The 5,804-nt window shown below is 40.8% G+C and overlaps 1 non-coding gene across 1 annotated transcript; it reads left to right on the top strand.

Annotated features, from left to right (window-relative positions):
- Positions 1–4,206: 4,206 nt before the first annotated feature.
- Positions 4,207–4,313, top strand: LOC122106935. Its single transcript, XR_006147254.1, has one exon. It is a non-coding gene; the product is annotated as a U6 spliceosomal RNA (small nuclear RNA).
- The last annotated feature ends 1,491 nt before the right edge of the window (positions 4,314–5,804 follow it).

Genomic DNA, 5,804 nt, shown 5'->3' with positions numbered 1-5,804 from the left:
TGGCTTCCTAGAAGCAGAATCATGTTTCCAGATCATCAACACAGCACAACTGTGATTTTCATTAAAAAAAAAAAAAGTTGCAGTCTGAACTTGATATATTTTAGCCTTTTTCCCTGGTGCCATTCAATGTCTTTTTATCTCTGGAAGGTGGAAGTTGGTAATATGATCCTTTGGAACTTTCACTCATGCATTCACTAATATGGTTGGGACCTGAGCCAGTGGGGTTTGATGGTAATTACACTTTGATGGCTGGAACATGACCTGTGAAATGAGTTGCTGGTCTCAGTTTAACTCCTAATGGGCAGCAATCCACACATCAGAATCCAACCATTAGACCCTGTTTTCTGACCCTGGGAAGCATCGGAGGTTTGCTTGATTTCTCTTGAGGGGAAATTGCAGGATCCCCTCTCAGACAATATCCTTTGCCTTTCTAGGCCATAGATATCTCAGCAATTAGTCTCAAAAGACCCCATGAGATGTGTGTGAATAACCGAAACCACAATTATAAGCAGAGCCACTACGGTGGAGAGTACAAATAAATTGCCCCATTGAGGTTGGAGTCAAGATAACTCATTATAGCAGAAAAAAAAGATTCTGGAGGTCAGACTCCATTTCTTTGCAAAGACTGCTAGGAAATCTTCCTTTACCCCAAGAAACATAGCCAATTAATGAACAGCAGGAGGGGGGGGGATGGGTCAATGTTTGCTGACTCACTGTTAAAGGTTATTTTTAATTTTATGGGGCTTATTGATATTTACAGTTAAGGTTTTTTGTTATTGTTCAGTAACAAGTCTCTTGATGTCTCTTTTACAAGACTGGAGAAATGTACATTGTAAGAATTGAGGCTAGACACTGGAGACAGCAGGATCTAGTGAAATTTTATGGAAATTGATACATACATTAAAAGACTCAGCTGAGTAAGGAAAAGCTTACTAATTGTGAGACAAAAGTCTATAATGTGTAAGAACTCTGCTAGATTCAAGACAACCAAACATGAGCTCTCTGTCCTCAATGACTCTCCTAGCAGACTGTGACATGATCTCCAGCAATGAGAGCCATGGGCCCCTGAGTCAAGGAAAAAGTTTAGAAGTGGAGGAGACTGGTTGAAATGTTTCCTGGGGTATTTGACTATAGTTTATAGTCTATTTAGGCACTCACGAGGAGACAGTAAAGGTATTTTAGGAACTAGGCGCAGCATAAACAAAAGACATAAATTAGATACTAATGCACGCACAAAAAAATATCCCACTACTGCCCCCACAACAAAAACTTGGACAAGATTTAAAGTAAATTGTGAGCTGGAGACAGAGATAAAGCCGCAAAAGTACATAAAGAGTTATTCGGGTTCTAAATAGCAAGTAAAGAACTTAGGAAATTATCTCACACACTATCACATTATTTCAAGGCAAAGAAGTATGAGTAAAGTTATTTTTTAAAAAGGAAAAGGAAAAAAGAAGATTCACACAACCCGATCTATGCTGTCAGAAGAGACCTTAGCAGATAAAGCTAAAATTATTCTGAATTTCTGTCAACACATGTGTATGGATTTTTCAAAATGTCATAAACGGTTTGGAAATCTGTCCCCGTGCAAGGGTAAATGGGTTTGTACAGGCTTCAGACAGACAAAGCTGTGCAGAATGCTGACTCAGGTATTTAGAGTTCCAGCTGTCAACTTCCAGTGCTTCAGGCACTGTTGTAAGTAGTGGAGAATGGCTCCATGCAGCAGGAAAGTCAGCCAAGTCCCTGAAGTCTCTTCTGTTTTCTCTCTTGCAGGAGCAGCCATGGAAACCTGTATACAGCAGTGTAAGCTCAGCTTGCTTCACAAGCCCGCTGATTGACAAGCCAGTTGCCAAAGTACGAATGCACCTATTTGTTGTCAAACAGTATGGGGTGAGCCAATTGGCTGTTATTTTATTTTGTTTTGAGCTATTTGAACCAGATAATCCAATTGTTCTCAGAAATGTGCCTGATAAAATCCCAAATCTGAATTATTTGGTTGACACTAGTGAGATTTGCTCTAGGCAAAGTCTTGAGCAGGAGAAACATTGACGGATATCCTGGGCCTTAGCCCCTGCCTCCACTTCTACCCCAATGGGGTCCTTCCTACCGTCTTTCAATATTGTGCTCTCAGCAATTTGGCTCACCTTGCATCTTGTTGGAAGGAGACTAAGTACTTGTACTTACTGGCATCATACTGTGACATTCAGACACAATATCTTATTTTAAAATATTGATCAGTGAAGCCATTTTGTGGATTCGAGATAATTGTCTCTAGAAGTTCTGAGTGTATGCCTGCCTGACCTGCTACTAGTCTGGTCTTAGAGTCACAAATTAACAGGCCTGCCAGGGAGTATAGAGGCCTATAGTAAGACTGTGGGCTTCCTGGAACCAGTCTGCCTGGTTTAAATCCCAGCTGTGCCCTCCATTGGCCATGTGACATTGAGCTACTTTCCTGGCTTTTTTATCCTTTACCCATTTTGTTCACTGTGTATCCAAGCATTGGATGAGTTATGTAAATGAATTGAATGTATGCATAAATGAAAAGCTGAAAAGTAAGTATAGAGAAACCAGCTCCAGTTTGTTCCACTCAAGAACTGGGAGCTGGGAGAAGGGAAGCAGAATTCTGAGTAGCTCAAAGATACTTAGGGATATTTTAGTAGAAGAACCCCAGTGTTTTGGGGGTAGAGACCCCACTCTCTACCCACTTCCTGTCCTTTGCTGTGTCAAGGAAGTCTGCAGATTACAGGCAATCCTACATCTCAAACAAAGCAAGGTCACTGGAAAAGCTAAATCAAATGCATAGAAGGTCTTTAAACAGGGATTTTATAGGTGTATGTGGGCCCAGCCCATACTTAAGTTTTCAGAAGGAAATGAATCTCTTTTCCCTGCTAATTCCTGGTAATTTTGCTGGCTCTGAGTCTTGCCCAGGCAGCTGTCTGAAGTGTGAAATCCGTGTGACCTAAAGGTCTACTCTCCTGCTGCTCTGTCAACAGTGCTGAACTTCTGCAGGCCTAGTGAGGAGTAAGGAGCAAGGCCAGCTTTTCCAGGGACTGTACTTTATGTTCAGTGAGGTTTGCACTTTCCCTTTGCTGACTTAAGAGTTTCATTTGGCTCAAAGATGACCAACTAACCAACCAACAAAATACTTCCTAGATGTCACCAAATGTGTTGGCAATGGTTCCAATATTCCCTGTTTGACTCCATGGCTGTCCCTTCCATCTCCATGTATTTTACTTTGTTTATATGAGATCTAAATAAACCACTACTTTGTTGGTAAAATGGGAGAGAATCCATTAACTAAATTGCTTTTCAATCCAATGAATAAACCTCAGTTTATTGTGTGGTTTCCTAGTCCTAATGAGGAACAGAAATTGTAGTCTAGAAATGTCAGAGTGCCAGGTGCCTATGGCTCTGGCCTGTAATTCTAGCTACTCAGGAGGAGGAGATCTGAGGATCATGGTTCAAAGGCAGCTCAGCAGAAAAGTCCATGAGGCTCTTATCTCCAATTAACCACCAGAAAGCTGGAAGTGGAGCTGTAGTAGACCACTAGCCTTGAGTGAAAAAGCTCAGGCCCTGAGTTCAAGCCACACAACAAAAGAAGGTCAAAGAGTGACTTTTCAGAATGCTTCTCAGAGGATGAAAGTGTATCCAATGTTCTATGATCACTCTGCGTTTTTCTGTATGAAGCTCTGGTCTTCCTCTTCTACCAAGCAATTATCAGCTAGGGGTTCTAGGAAGTGTCACCAGGGCCATCTTAGTTTGAGTAAGATTGTTTCCAAAAGACAGTCTTGCTCTCTCCTTTCTCATAGCTCTGTTTTCTTGGCTGTACACAATTGCTGTAAATTTCTATAATGAATTCATATTGCAATCACTCTCATATCTATCCACCTGGAGGGGAGAATTGATAGGGAAAATAGAAACAGAGTCAACCTTCAATTATAGGAGCCAAAGGAAGGTAGCATTTAAAGGTGGGTAATTGACACCTATGGTTAATCTCAGAATCCAAACTATCTTCCTCACTAACAAAAACTCTTCCTGTGGGTGTAAGGCAGGAGCCACAGGGATTGTCTACCACCCCTAAAATGGTGCTGCAGCTGAATCTGGGACTAGTGTTTCCTTGCAATGCAGAAAGGAAGGGTCTTGTGAAAAGCGCAGTTGGAAAACAGAGTTCTAATGTGAGTTCATTATACAGGAAAGACTATTTTGGTGCTCGCTTCGGCAGCACATATACTTAAACTGGAATGATGAAGAGAAGATTAGCATGGCCCCTGCACAAGGATAACATGCAAATTCTTGAAACGTTCCATATTTTTGGACAGTATATTGGACCGGGGGGGGGGGGGGGAGAGGGGGGTGGTGCATGGGGAGGAGGAGTGTGGGAGGTGGAGGAGGGAAGGGATAGTAGGATAACAACAAGGATAGAGGTAACAATAATCAACAAGTAATGTACTCATTGCTTTACTCATGTAACTGTAACCCCTGTGTACAGCATCTTTGCAAAAAAAATTAAATAAAAGACTATTTGGGAACCAGCTAGCTTTAATAACACGACTAAATTCTAACTCCTTTTTGTAATGATTATGATCAGATGGCAGAAATAAAGAAGGAAGCTCTTGGAAGAGGAAATGCCAAAGAAAATCACCCCGGGCCACAAGCAAGCAAACCTAGATATTTGGTTATCCACCCTCAGATAGAGAAGAATTGAGTGCTTTATTTTACATAACTGGAGTCAGTGTGCCTTTTGAATGGAACATACAAATCTATGTAAATAAGTGCAAATGCTATAAATATGTGTCTTGGGATTTCCTAGGGATAACCTGGCAGCTTTGTGTTCCTTCCCCTTGCAGCTGCTAAACATTGTGTTGTGAAAGCTCAGTCTAAACTTAGCCCATTAAACTCTAAAGTGATACAACTAGAGGACCTTTTTTTCTTTGTAATTTGTAGGTAATCTTAAGCCAGAGTACTTGAATATGCTTGACAGTAAACACGTTACTCCCAAAAGGTTGCACAAGCTACCAGTAAACACAAAAAAATACAAAAAGGGTTTCGGGATTTCAATAAATTATCAAGAGATCCAAAGTAAAGGACTGAAAAGGAATTAGATAGATAGTAGAGATAAAAGTGGGGCTTTGGGCAAATAGGTAATATTAGAGGATGGAAGGAAACTCAATTGCCAGGTGCTCCTACACAATTTCTCAGCGGTGTTACTATGTCAGCAAGGCATTGTGCATGCTGTGCAAGTCAAACAACCCAGTAGAATGCTCTGACTTCTGGAACCACAGCAGGCAAAACTGTTAGGGTTAGAGGTTGCTCGTGCCCATGACTATGCCCATCCACCTTTCTCAAATGAACTTAGGTGACAGGTAAAATGTGTCTTGGATCCAAAGAAAGGTCCCTTGAATGTATTATTTTTGCATGACCAGAAGGAAATGCAAAGATAAACTGCATAGCAGGATAGCAGTGTTATTATATGGTAGGATGGCTAAAAAAAATAAACAAACTCCCTAGGCCTTTTGTGTTTCTGGGTAAGCAAAAAGGAAGCTGAAGGAACCAGGTGGAAGTAACTGAATAAACAACAGATAAAAACAAAAGAACTTGTGGACTCAGAGTCACCAAAGCACAGAGCTGCTTTCTTTCAAAATTCAGAGACATCTATGGGAAGAAATAAGTTAGAAATGTCCTTTTTCCAGGTTAACCTTTAGTCTTTTGTGTTTAGAAAAAAAATGCATGGGGTAAATGTTCTTTAACATCTATTTAGCTTAGCAAATGGAAGCAGTTTTAGGCTTAATTTCTTGGTCACAGCC

Source organism: Dipodomys spectabilis, unplaced genomic scaffold (assembly GCF_019054845.1).
Source record: "Dipodomys spectabilis isolate Male_0828 unplaced genomic scaffold, ASM1905484v1 ptg000043l, whole genome shotgun sequence".
NCBI classification, from domain to species: domain Eukaryota; kingdom Metazoa; phylum Chordata; class Mammalia; order Rodentia; family Heteromyidae; genus Dipodomys; species Dipodomys spectabilis.
This window is presented reverse-complemented; position numbering and strand designations above follow the sequence as displayed.